Below are 15,040 nucleotides of genomic sequence, written 5' to 3'. Positions count from 1 at the left end.
AAACTACAATAGCAGCACAGTGATGCTTGATAGGATTCACTTGTACAATCAATTAATTCTCAATTAGAAATTGTTTGTTTTTCTCAAATACTTAAAAAAAGAAATTTCAAAAGAAAAAATACTTTGATTTAAATGTGAACTTGTTTTGTAGTAGAAATATTTTAGCATTAAACAAGCTTAGACTTGTTATTTTGCAATTTCAAATAACAATTTACTACGGTGCCAGGATGACTGTGTATTTTTCACAGATAGCCTACCATACTAAATGTGTATGAAAAAATAAGACTTTTGTTCACATTCATAACCACACAGCAACATAAAAAATGAACCATTCAGAAAAGCCTTCATCACAGTGGCAAGTTGTGTTATCCAGCCCATCCAGATTAAAGTAATTTGTTTCAGTTAATGAGTTGCAAAAGAAATCTAACTGTAAACTTCCCTCCGAAAATGTGTCTTTATGGTATTACACCATCTTTGGATTTGGCATTTGGAATCATGATGTAATAATGAATGTGTGTGTGTGTGCACGTATTTGTGTGTGAGCGCATTTGTGTGTATTTGTAGGCTTCAGGCCAAAGGTGGCCAACATCAGCACTTTGCCCACTGACAGAAGTTTTAACAAAAAGGCCAAATGAAAGGAAGAGTTCTTAGAAAAAAAGAGTCAGTGTGGTTTCCCTGGTTAGTTTAAAGGAGTTTTGTGTGTCTTAGTCTTCCAGTGGAAAAGCTTTCCTGTGCATACAAATGTCCTTAAATAGAAATATGTGTAATTGTGGCTGTCACAGAGATGAAATATTTCCCACTGTTTCAAAGAGATCCTGAGAATCTGTCATCTTTTTGAGCAAGAGTCTGTCTGTCTTCTCACATTCGTGACTCTTTGAATGTTTCCCTGTACAATAGATGGAGAGTTATTATAATTATTTGGCTTTTACATTGTGGAGGTGAGTGTTTTAGTTGGATGGGGTGCGTTAACAAGACCAAATGACTTAACCACCCTTCATAAATCTTATACGTGATCATCCCATCTGATAGACATTAAATTTCTTTGAGATGTCATGTGATTTAAATGAATTCCATCGTTTTTTATTTCATTTTTGGACTAATTATTAACCAATTGCAGCTGTGGGCCTTTTGATAGTTTTGATGGATGAGAGATAAAGAGAGGTTTGACGCCAACTGAGCCGTTTAGCTTGAAAAAGAGGCCAATTCACATCTTGATGTTGCAAGTGTTTGGATACTTGAAGGTGTTCGCAATGATAGATTTAGTTTTTCTTGGTCTCCAAATCAAGACCATGGCGGAGAATCGTGTGAGGTGAGCTGCGTTGCCTCCCCTCAAAACACCACTTCCAGAAAGCCCTGGGTCAGACATCTAGAAGAATAATGAGTTGGTTTTGTGGACCCAATTTTAATTAAACAGAATCTACAACCACTTTTTGTTGAAACCCAGAAGTCCAGCACAGCGCCTGGACTATTTTCGAGCTTTTCCCATCTCTCAGTTGCAACACATTGGCACATTAGGAAGGGAAATTGCACATGTGTCAGGATGACCCCGGTCCCTGTGAGCTTTCTACATGACAGAAATGCTAAACTGACACAACTGTCAGCACGCCTTGCTCAAGAGTTCAAAATTGATATTAATGTCTGGAATTTACAGTCTATACATTCACCAGCCACTTTATTAGGCAAGACTTCCTAGCATTGGGTTGACCCTTAAGAGCTGCTTTAATTATTTGTGGCATACAGTCGATTCAATAAATTTTTTTCTATATTGAGAAAAAGCTTGCAGTTGCTGCAGATTTTTTGGCTGCACATTTGAATCTCTTTTTCCAGCACATACCAAAGGTGCTCTACTGATCTGAGACAGGAGGTGCGTCCCAAATAGCATACTCATGCACTATTCTACGCCATTTTGTTGTATAAATAGTGTAAGTAGTGCGTTTACACTGAAAACTCTAAAAATAATAAGTGCGTTTTAATTACCCGGATGATGCACTCAGTTGACCGATAAAATGAAGTGTGTAATTTTGGACACTTCACGCACTCAACGACCGCTGCTTTGCTCACGTAGCGGAAGGGACGAAGCTATCTGGCGCACAAGTTGGATAACATTATTTATTTTGGATTGTGAAAGCGAAATTCTTCTATGAGAGGGATTATAGCGCCTCCCGATGGAGAATGCGGTAATACTTACTGCAGGTATTTTTTGGTAGTTTAGTCATTTATTTCACTATTTTGGCAACCGTCAAACGTCATCAGGGAAACGGGTTGAATCTCTGCTCAGTAAAAAAACATGAGTGCTCCATTTGAGACAACACTACATACATATACTCTGCTGTTGAGTGTGTAAGTGCATAAGTACATAGTCTGCGGCCGTCTTTCTGTTTGAATGCAGAAACATCAAATTCTCATAAAATGCTTGGCAAGCGTACGATTAAATTTCATATTAGGAATCACCAATAAAAATAATAATGTCTCTTTAGCTGCGGCCACACTAGAGTTTGAGTATGCGAAAGTTGTATGGCACTGTGAAAAGGGTCGGGATTAAACAAGATGATTAGACGTTTAAATAAGCGAGGGATTGGTCCATATATTACATTTCTGTCCAGGGAGGTCATGTTTTGATCCTCGATTGATCTCACACAGTCAAGTGATGCAATTTCGCAGGTCAGAGTTTCCAAGCTTGAGCTTTGCAACGCAACAAACTGCAAAACTTGTCGCACAAGCTTGCGTTTCTAGTCTGACGCATTCGCCTGCGTATGAGTGGAAGTGTATGGGGAGAAAAATCCAGTGTCCAGTTGCTAAATCTTCGAATCACACAAAATCTGCTGAAAGTCACATCTGGTCCGAGCTTTTTCCCCGGTGAATCATCAGTCAATACCAATCAATGATTGGCTCCTGTACTAGAAGGCAGGGCTTACATTTTTTCCTATTCAAAACTATACGAGTAAATTTTATAGTCTTTGATTGAGATCTGGTGACTGTGGAGGGCATTTGAGTTTGGTGAATGTTCAAGAAACAAGTTTAAAATGGTTTGAGCTTTGTAACGTGATATTATCCTGCCAACAGTAGCAATATGGCAAGATGAGTATGTGATCATAATAGGAATGGACATGGTCGGCTACAATACAATACAATACTACAAAAGGCCTCAACATGTGCCAAGACAATCCCCTTCTTCTCTTGCTGACCTTTGTTGTAGCAAGTGGTTGTTTGTGTTAACTGTCTCTCATCAGTTTGCCAATTATCTTCTGATCTCTTGCATCAATAAGGCATTTTGGGGCATAGAATTGATGTTATCATGTTTCCTTTTCTTTCTTTTTTTGACTGTTCTCTGTAAACCCTAAAGCTGGTTGTGTGTGAAATCGTAGCACACAGGTGTCAAACTCAGCTTCTGGTGGGCTGCAGCTCTGCAGAGTTTAGATCCAACCCCTAATTAAATACACCTACTTGAACCAATTGAGTCCTTTAAGTTTGTTTGAAACCTACAGGTAAGTGTGTTAAAGCAGGGTTGGAACTAAACTGTGTTGGGCAGCAGCCCTCCAGGAACAGATATTTACAACACTACCCTAGCAGTTAATACATTCAATATCTTATAAAATACATTATTTTCCACATCCTGAAGCTCGGTTTAAACGTCAGCAGATCATATTGAGCACAATAACATGCTAACTGCATTAAGTTGCTGTATGATTGGCTGATTGAATACAGAGCAGCTGAACAGGCACCTAATGAAGTGGCCAGTCAGTGTTTTCTCTGTGTGAATACAGACTCGGCTAGTTTCCTGTAGAGTCTACACCGTTTCAGTGAACAATACCGACAGGTGCCAGCATTTCCAGAACTTGGGAATTGGTGGAGGGACAGATGTTGTCAGATCAGTTCTGATCTCATCCACGATGGAGCTGTGTGTTCAATATAATGGAAGTAATGGATTTTACACACACCGCATTGCCCACGTCTAAGAAAACACTGAGCCATTAGAGCCAGAGGGCCTGGCACTGCAAATATTTGGCCATGGATGAAGGTAGGGGTCATGTGATTGGTTTTATGGCACTCAGATTTTCCACATGTAACAATTACTTCAGAGCAGCATGTCACGCGGACCTGTAGTTACTCCAAATTAAGTGCTCAGGAAAGGCCAAACGCTTTTCTGCCAAACCTTACAGTCATATCGAAACCTTTAGTATTCACATACTGTACTTATATTAATACGACTCCCATTTGATAGTTTAAATAGTCATTATTTTAAAATTGAGCAAACATTGCATAACCTAACAGTGAACCTTTGTTTGCCTAATCAAAATTACTGTGCTTATGGGTTCCTGTGTAAACAAATTGGTGTCAAAGCTCTTGTATGAAACAATAATGAGAAAATAAAAGCTGGCTGGTGCACATGCTCAGACATGATCTCAAGGGTGCTGCACACATTTGAGTCTGGTTTATATCAAGCCAGGAAACAGTTTAGATTAAAAATGTTGCTTTAACCAAACCTAATTTATACAAAATATGTAGTTTTTGCTGGATATTAGTGATCCAGGTTATATTCTGGTCTCTAACTCTATCAGATATTTTTGGTTGAGAAGGAAATCTTGAGTTTATTCACATCAGTATTCTGTAAAACAAGATAATCATTCTATGCATTTCATTAATTTACCTTTATTTTTTTTTAGCATATTTTGTCTTTTTTGGGCCAAAATGCACCCAGATACATCATGAGGGTTAAACATGTGGGAGTTTGAGCAATAGTAATAGTGATGTTTGCCTTAGCAAGCACTACTAAATGTTATGCCACTGATCCTCTGGCAGCGACTGGGCAGAGTATCATTCACCTCCCGATTGGCTGGGCTTTTTGGTAAAGGTATCCTGGTATGCTCATATCTTTCTGATCACGTATACGAACGTCCCATTTTAACAAACCCTCCCCCTCTGGTTGATGACCTACGACGGCCTAAACATAGCAAGGACGACAGACCCTCAAGTTTCTAGGAAACCCGTGTTACTATCTTAAAATCAATAGAGTAATGTGATAATGCACTGAGTGGAAATCCTGCTAGGATACGACTGCAGCTGAAGTTTGCATTTAGAGTTTGATGCTAACAGACTGTCCAACCGTGCTGATAAGATGCGGTCAGATGCAGTTGAGCAGTGGAAGTGACTGTGGCTTATCCTGTTCTGCTCAAATCTGTTAAGCTGACTCATGCGGTTGCGCTCAGTTGATCTCATGCCATCGCTCTGGCACAAAGGCTAGGAAACGTTCATCAGTGCTTGGAGGAGGCAATGTGGAGACATCCAGCTGTCTTTAGGGACGGGTCTCTGACAAAGTAACATCGCCCTCCTGTGGCAAGATGCCAAAAGATGCCCGTGTAGAACCCAAACTTTGCACTTTTTTTTGCTGGTGGTAGTTGGTGGATAAAATTTTATTAGGGATGTCCTGATCAGGCTTTTTGCTCTCAAGTCCTTAGTCATTAGATTTTGAGTATCAGTCAATACCGAAACCCGATCCGATACTTCTAATTCATGAAAAAAAAAATTAAAAAGAGCGAACAAACAGATCCAGAACGTTCCTTATTTTTTATTTAATTCACCTTATTTTAATGTTCAACATCTCTGTTAACAAACAGAGCACTGTGAGGTATAGCTTAAAATAAGTAAATAAATAATATCAATTCTTCACTTTTGGACCTAATATAAAAACAAACAGCACCTCAACTTAAAATGCCCGGCAGGCAATCCCAAGTTTACATATGTCACAGTTTGCTATGGCAATGTTGTCGTCATCAATTTTATAATACCTCCGTTAAGCTGCTTCCGTGTTCTACTTTGCCAGCAGTTAACCAATAGCATTTCAGCAATAAAGTGATGTCAGCAAAACTGAAGTCAAGAAAGAACTCTGTGCTTTGTGTTAATAATAATGAGATATGAATATATATTCGAGTTGTGATCGGGAGGTAACGTCCGATTCCAAGTATGAAACTGCATGATCGGGCCCAATTTCTGATCACGTGATCGGATCTGGAGATCCCTGGTTTTTTTGTTACATTAAAAACCCTCTTACATGAAAACCGTTTTGCAACTTTTATTTTAAAGAGTGTTTTAATAGAGGTCTTTGAGGAAGTGATATATGCAGAAAAATATTTTTTGTTCATGTGCATATGATTAAAAAAATTTATTTAAGCTACAAAAGCTGTAATTGATTGTTTAAGTAGTGGGACTGCTGTCCTCAGCAGATGCCAACATACAACTTGAAGTATTGGGTTGGGCCAATGCTTTTTTTTGAAAAATATCTTTAAGAACTGGTTTCTATTTTGATTTTTTTTTTCCTTTTGCATCTTTACTTTAATGGCCTCATAATTTTAAAAACATATTTTTGTAAAACCCTGAAGATTATTGACACAGAAACATGCAAAGGAACAGCACTCAAATGACATGCAAGGAAAAGCATTTATTCAAAATAGAATTATTGTACAACATAAAAGTTATCTTTACTGTCTGATTTAATCAAATTAAATTGAATGCATCCTTGCTAAAAAAAAAAGTTTTGAATAGTGATAGTTGAATAGACAGGATATAAAACATTGAATAAAGGACTAACTTTTATGACACTATAGTCTCATTTGATCATTGTTTACTTGAACATTTATCTTCACTTCTTTGCCCCATAAACTTCATTATAAAATCACTACTATGAAATCATTTTTGCTTGTTTGTATAAACTTTAGCTAATATTCACAAAAGGACAATGTTTTATAAATAAAGAGAAATATGTGATATGAACTTTTCACACAGGCAACTCATTATAACAGCGTTTTCAGCATGTTTCAATAGCTCATTTCACATTTTTCAAACACTACTTCTATTATTATTATTATAATACTTAATACTACTACTAATTCATTAATATAAAACATATTTAGCTCATAACATATTTTATAAAGTAACAGATGACAGAATATAGAGAGAAATAGACTTGTATTGAAAGCGGACTTCTGTAAAATAAGAGTGAACATTAGCATCAACAAGGATTTGAAATGGCGTTACTGACTATACTATTAAATGCTTACTTTATTTGTTTTAATATAAATAAATATTATCATTAATATATTATAAAAATTATATCATTAATCTGATTAAGTACTTATGTTTGCATCAGAAATTAATATTATGCTTTGTTTAAAAATCAATAATTATTTTCATTATTATTTAACCAATTTTTAATTTTAGTTTTTTCTTTTGTTTTTGCACAGCTGCACGGGCCGACCGAGAGTCAGCTGTACTGTCCTCTATAAAGCAGGAAGGATGCTGAGACACATTCGCAGGACACACACCGTCAGCACAATTAAACTGTCCACTGCACACTTTGGAAATGTACACTAAACTCCACCTGGAAGTGATTTAGCATTCCAAAAATATATTAGCTGTTAAATCGGACTAACTCTCTGGACGATTGGTGCTGAATGAAGCCTCGCTCTCCAACTCTGAAAGAAACCAGATGGACAGTCTGGATGTTTAACAGAGAAGAGCGATGCGATGTGAAATAGGTAATACATTAACCACTCACTGACATACATGCATTACGTAACAAATCTCTCTCTGGCGGGTTAATATTTAGTATGTTATGAAGCTGCTGTTGTCGCTCAGAGGCTGAAGGTTGATGTGGTGGGTCTGTTTGATCGCCTGTGATTTTTAGACCTCCGCTAAATGTCATACAAACACAACACAATGTTTGGCTACCTTGCGTATCCAAGCAGGTATATTAAAATGGGGCAGCTCATACGGTTAAAAATATACTTGCAAAACGCAAATTTAAATATACACCGTAAACAATTTCCTGTGGAATCTCCAGTAACATAGTGGCAGCAGTTCACCAGCAACTGACTGTAAATCAATTATCAAATACTGTATTTACATTTAAAGCACCACTTATCTTGCTCTATAGTCACGCAGTTACGGTATTGTATAACTGTACTGTAAAACATACAGCAAGTCAACTTTAAAATACAGTAACGTACAGCATAACTATCCTACAGTAAAATACAGTTTATAGTAGTTAAATACTGTGTAATTTTACAAAAAATGTTAACAGTGTTTTTAAAAATAAACCAAATAATAGATACAATATTTTTCGAAAAAAAATTATTAATTAAAAAAATAATATATATATATATATATATATATATATATATATATATATATATATATATATATAWTTTTTTTTTTTTTTTTTTTTTTTCGAAAAATATTAATTTGAGGTCTAAAAACCTCTGAAGCAAGTAATTTTTTAACTAAATTTTTTTTTTTTTTAGCATCAAAGTTACAGAATATATTAAGCATATCTTTTCATTTAAGTTTAGCCAGAAACAAAATATAAACCCTATGGGAGTAGAAAGAATTTTTACTGTCAGTGTTTATTACAGTCACCCAGAAAGCGTGTGAGCATTTCCACTAAGTCTCTCTTTCCTTAAATGTACACTTTGACCTGTGCTGTGCATCGATAATATATGTATGTGGGCTGAGTATGTATGTTGGAAATGGCACGTGCATGTTTACTTACCTGCACCAGAAGCTTTCTGGAGCAAAAGTCACTGGAGACAAAAAACCAACAGAGTTTAAAGAGAGAGTTGGCACAGAAATGAAAATTCTATTATAATATCTTTTACTAAAGGTGGTGTTATGCCGACTATTCATGTGACTATTTTCCATACAATTGTTTTTAATATTCCTCTTGAATGCACATGAATGCAAATCAGATTTGAGGGCTGAAGTGCAAGATTTACACTGAGTAATACTTAAATTTTTGGTCACAGTATGCTAAATAATAATACAAAGCCTCATATGGACTAGTTTATGCTACTTGTATAATGCCTTTGTTGGAGTTCTTTCGCTTTCAGTATGAAAATGTGAAGCCTGAATATTTCTCCTTTTATGATACTTTTATGGTGCTTCTTTGTTGTCATTCATTTTCATTGCACTTTCATTACTATGAGCTGTTAGAACAACTTAATGCTTTTGATTCCGGCAGAGAATAAGTGGCTCAATGTACATCTTGCACATCTGCCTAATGCATAAATGCATAAAAACTACAGTTTTTAACCATTTTAATAAGCAGAAGTCAGATGTTGATATATGATGGATGTTGATAAATTTTTAAATAAATATATATGTAACGCTAAAGCTTATTTCACCCATAATTTAAATATTGCAGACAATTTAATCGGGATTCACACGGTCCTAAAAAACTTGGAAAAAGTTCTGGGATTTTGACAAGGCATTTTACAGGCCTGGAAAATATTTGGAAAAACAAATAAACACAAAATGTTTTGGAAAAGTCATGAAAATTTATTTAATAACTCTGTGTGTACTTGAATATATTTGAGATGATAATATTGGGTATATTTTAAATACAATTGCGCTGGCCGTCTTTTTAAAACTTGCAGTTTTGGCTTCGCCTCTCTTTTAATTGCTTTCACTGTAATTCAAGAAACATTTTGAGTGTCGTGTCCAGAAACAATCTCTAATATTCATTCATTCAGTCATTTTCTTTTCGGCTAAGTCCCTTTATTAATCAGGCGTCAGCACAGCGGAATAAACCACCAACTTATCCAGCATATGTTTTATGCAGCAGGCGACTTACCAGCTGAAACCCATCACTGGGAAACATCCATACATACTTATTAACACACATACACTACAGACAATTTAGCTTACCCAGTTTACCTATAGCGCATGTCTTTGGTCTATGGGGAAACCGGAGCACTCGGAGAAAACCCATGCCAACACTGGGAGAACATGCAAACTCCACACAGAAATGCCAACTGACCCAGCCGAGGCTCAAACCAACGACCTTCTTGCTGTGAGGTAATTATGCTACTCACTGCGCCATCGTGGCGCCTAATGTCTAATATATTATATTTTAAATCTCTAAAATATATTCACGCTGACAGCAAAATACTTTTCAAAAACTATTTTGCAAATGTAAAACTAAATAAAAACATATTGATATGCTGTAATCAACTTGAACTTTAATTTTGTTTCTTGTTTACCACGTGTAGACATTTTATAAAATATTAGGTCATGAATATTCACCTGAAAGTTTTGTAAAAGTCATGGAAAAGTCCTAAAATTTTAGTTGCAAAAATGTGTAGGAACACTGTTTAATTGTAATTTATATGCTTTCTGTCTATATTAAACCTCTCTGACTCTAATTTTGTGTTGCATATTAGCTGTAGTTAGATTGACACGTTGATACAGACTATAAATGACGTAAAAATAGCCTTGGGAAAGTTACAACTTTTATAGCTTGCAGAGGACGGGCAGGTTTACACGTTCAGCAACAGACGTGCAACCTTGACCTACATGTACTTGACCGATTAGACAGCACAGCTTCTGATGCAGATCATGTACGGCTCGGCTTTGACAGGTGCGTTTCATCAGGGACAGTGACAGTGTTGTTGATGTTGAGCTTTTAAAAAGACTGAAATTGTGACCAGGACATCATGGACAGCAGGCTATTTAAAGAACAGTCAGAGCAGTCAGCAGATACTGGCCTTTATAGAACATCCTTTCACCTTTACCGTTCGCATATTACAGAGAATAATAATGATCTCGTGTTCATCCGGGTGCCATTGAAAACTCTGATTTATTGGAGAAGCAAACCCTGAGATCACCTCCCAGACTATTCTGGCTTCGCATCAGAAAAACCTCAGTCTCACGTGGCCACGATAGCCAACAATAGCTGATATAATTCATATTTACAGTAGGTTTTTGCAAGACGGGACCTGAAAGGCTTGGGTATAAACATTTATAAGATTAATGTCTTCAACCACTCCCTTCTCCCGCAGGTTTTCCTGGCACTTTCTGAGCAGATTCCCCAATTTTTCCAACATAAACATTTATATTAAATAAGCAAACAAGCCAAAAGCTGTCAAAGCCAGCGTGGGTGTTGACATACGCACGTTCATCGAAGACAAAGGAAGGTTGTGTTTCCTATTTTCTAAGACTTCTAAAGGCGAAGCGAGGAGTGGTGGATGCATATTGTTCACTGTTATTAAATTTAATTCGGTGCAACTGTGTCGACTTACTATCTGACAGCAGCTATTCATCAAATGTTTGAGTCACACACGCATACATACATGCATGTAACGTGCTGGTTTTTGTATATTTGTGTTACAGATTTGGCTTTTCTGCTATCTCCAAGGATTTCCGAAGAGATTTGGAAAGATTATCCCAGTGTTGGTGGGCATAGGATGTACATTTTTGGCTAAAACAGGTAAGAGGGTCGCTTAAGGTCTTATAAATTATTTATTTTGAGACCACTTATTTTATTCTAATTGTTAGACTTTTGTTTAGGTATGTCATTACTAGGCCTGTCACAATAATCAGTATCAATCGATTTATCACACAATACATGGACATGACTTCAGTCATTTTAGGTGATGCAATACATATCACCCAAACATAAAAAAAAACAACTCTAGCAACATTTTAGCTGATCTCTTTATCTCTTTCAGGGGTGTCAGTGTCTGTATGGTTAAAAAAATCTATAGTATTTAATAAAAATAACTATAGTGTATTTTTATGTGGGTGTTTGACAACTAAAAATAGATCTGGTAGCAGATATCGCAACCTCGGTTGCTTTTTCCCTTGCACTTTTTTGTTAATATTTATTATTATTTATTTAGGATATGCATTTCACATTCTGATTCCAATGCCTGATTATTAAACTGTTAAAATGACTATAATTAAACGAAATATTCTTAAGAATAAAATATTATGTGCTCTTTGGAATAGTGTACTTCCATTATGATGCTATTATATTGTCATTCTGGCATTATATAATAAGTGGCAGAAATGGTCTTAAAATTATAATAATATTGTTTATTAAAATATATTTTGGTGGAATATACTTCACAACAAAAAATAGATATCATGACAGGCCTAGTCATTACACTCGAAACAAAATGGTTTTGCTATTTGTTCAAACTACTAACAGTGCTTGACATTTATGAGCACACCCCTCACAAATCTCTCATTTGGATTCATATGTTCTATAGGAATATTGCTTTACAGAATTATACTTCTGCATATACAGTAGTCAGTATTAAAGCTAAATCTGAAGCTAATCTTATGAAATAACTTATGATAACGGCCCAAAATTAGTATCCCATATTTATATGCTGGTAAAAAATATTAAACAAACAAAAGAAAAACAAAGAATTTAGCAGTTTGTAATTTCTTCCCAATATTCTGCATAAAACTAAATGCATAATTTTTCTATTTCTAAAGTTGTTCGGTCACAAAAATGTTATTTTAATAAATAAATTCTTCTAATAAATCTGTTTTGTTTAAATGCACCAATATATGTGACCCATATTCACTGAGAAGTAGATATTAGTATTAATTTTCCTATACTATATGTTGAGCACTGTATGTAAAATGTGTAGAAAGATATATATTTTTTGGACAACTTAATTGTTTTATATTCAGTCCACCTAAATATGTTAACCTAAATTTGTGTTGGGACTAATAGTAATTAATAGTAAAGACATTCTGCAAAATTGCACCAAATTCTCTAATTTTGAAAAATTCGTCATATCCTCAAGGAGTAATATTTGATTTATATGAACAAACAATGAACAACACGTGTTACAGTATTTGTTCATGTTAGTTAACATAGCTCACGGTGCATGAACTAATGTTAATAAGCATGACTTCAGATGTCAATAATGCATTAGTAAATGTTGATCTACACTGCAAAACCCAAAAAGTTAAGGTAACTCAAACTGATTGCAGGAAACTGATTTCAACAAACCAATTAAGTTCAAAAACTAATCCTAATGAGTAATGTGAACTTAAGTCTAAATAAACGAAGCAACTTGAGCAAACTGTAAAACTCAATAAGTTAAGCCAACTCAAACCGTTTGAGGAAACCAACTGATTCTAACCATTTGAGTTAAAAAAACTAATCTATATAAGTACTGTGAACATATTTTGTTTAAGCTGAAGTTATGAGGTATTTAATTACTCATTACCTTCAACATTGAGTTCATAACTCTGTCTCACTTTATATTAAATGGCCTTAACTAATACAGTATGTACTTACACAGGAATTAATAGTTTGTTACAATGTACTTATTGTGTAAATACATGTATTTATTGTGTACTAATGCTTGATTAAATACATGTATGTAATTACATCTGTAATTAACTTCTGTAACTACATTTGTAAATACACTGTTGACCATCCCTTACACTTTAACCCACCCTTAAACCTACCCATACCACCAAACCTGTCCATAACCCAACCTCTATCCCAACTCAAAAGCACCACGAGTGTTCTCAAATACATTATGAACACAGTAAGTACATTGTATTTATTTTTTGATGCAAGTACATAGTAGTTAAGGACATTTAATATAAAGTGGGACCCAAAACTCTTTTTTAAATGAGTAGAATTAACTTTCAGTCAATTTTGAGTTAACTACACTGATTTAATTTGATAGAGTTGACTGTTGGATTTTACAGTGAACGAGTAATAAATGCTGTGCAAGTATAGTTCATAATTAGTTCATGTTAGTAAATACATTAACTACTGAAACCTTATTATAAAATGCGAACATTTAATCTATATTTAATAAAAATTTTCCATATTTAAATCCAGTAATACACAGATTTATCTCTCAAAAGTAGCACATAATGATGTAAAAAGCATTTTCCCTCTTGTATTTTGAATGAAAACTGTGAGAAAGTGTGAGGCTAGAGAAAACAGCTGTCACACAGACACAGATAAAGGTAGTTGATGTGTCCATGGACTTAACACTGATTCGTCAGTGCTAAGCATTCCTCATTTATCTGAGTGCTATCTGTACAGTGTTACTGTAATTCAAGGATAACACGGTGGGGTACTGAGATTTTATAGCGCAGTGACTGCCAAAAACATTACACTGAATAACAAAACTTCTACTTCAGCTTTTATTCAGTTTTAGGTTACCACTCCATGAAAACATGGCATAATCAATTATTTAACAGCAATAAACTCACTTGCTACAGCACTATACTGTCCTCGGGGTGCTTTTTGATAGTTTCACAGACCCTCAAATAACTGTCAGTGTTTTTATATGATTTTAAAATGAATTATAGATCCTGCAACACTGAAAGACCATCAAGAAATACAACTTAGACCTTTTACACAAATTTGAACACTCCGAGTAAACAAATATATTTTAGAACTCAGTATTTATTTATTCAATGATGTAACTATAAGATCAAAGTCTTGATCATTGCACAGAATGACAATTTAGGTTTTTTTAAATTCACAAATGTAATCTGAAACAGTGAAGTTGGCATTTATCTTAACAATCCACTCATCCTTCCATTTATCCACTCATCCATCTATTCATCTATTTATCCATCCGTCCACTCATTTATTTATCCTTCCATTCATTCATCCATCCATCCATTCATCCACCCATCCATTCATCCTTCCATTCATCCACCCATCCATTCATTCATCCAACCATCCATCCATCCATTCATGCATTCATTTATTCATCCATCCATTCATCCACCTATCCATCCATCCATCCACTTATCCATCTATTCATTAATCCATCTATTCATCCATTCATCCACCCATCCATTCATCCAACCATCCATTCATGCATTCATTTATTCATCCATCCATCCATCCATTCATCCATCCATCCGTCCATCCATCCATCTATCCTTCCATTCATCCTCCCATCCATTCATCCACCCATCCATCTATTCATTTATCCATTCATTCATTCATTCATTCATTCATTTATTCATCCATTCATCCACCCATCCATTCATCCATCCATTCATCCACCCACCCATTTATTCATCCTACCATTTATCCATCCTTCCATTAATCCACCCATCCATTCATTCATCCATCCATTCATTCATGCATTCATTTATTCATCCAACCTTAATCCATCCAGCCAGCCATCCGTCCATCAGTCCCTCTGTCCATCCATCCAACCGTCCGTCTATCCATCCATCCATCCATCTGTCTATCTATCTA

The 15,040-nt window shown here is 35.4% G+C and overlaps 1 protein-coding gene across 1 annotated transcript in view; it reads left to right on the top strand.

The window, feature by feature from the left end:
* LOC101884942 (soluble scavenger receptor cysteine-rich domain-containing protein SSC5D) overlaps positions 1 to 15,040 on the top strand; it is a 105,295-nt gene that overhangs the window by 19,669 nt on the left and 70,586 nt on the right. Inside the window, exons 3-4 of the mRNA XM_021475421.3 lie at positions 7,239 to 7,532; positions 11,164 to 11,260. The gene's annotated coding sequence lies outside the window, so the exon portion shown is untranslated. The remainder of the gene's footprint in view (positions 1 to 7,238; positions 7,533 to 11,163; positions 11,261 to 15,040) is intronic.

This window comes from Danio rerio, chromosome 4 (genome assembly GCF_049306965.1).
Source record: "Danio rerio strain Tuebingen ecotype United States chromosome 4, GRCz12tu, whole genome shotgun sequence".
Lineage (NCBI taxonomy): Eukaryota > Metazoa > Chordata > Actinopteri > Cypriniformes > Danionidae > Danio > Danio rerio.
This window is presented reverse-complemented; position numbering and strand designations above follow the sequence as displayed.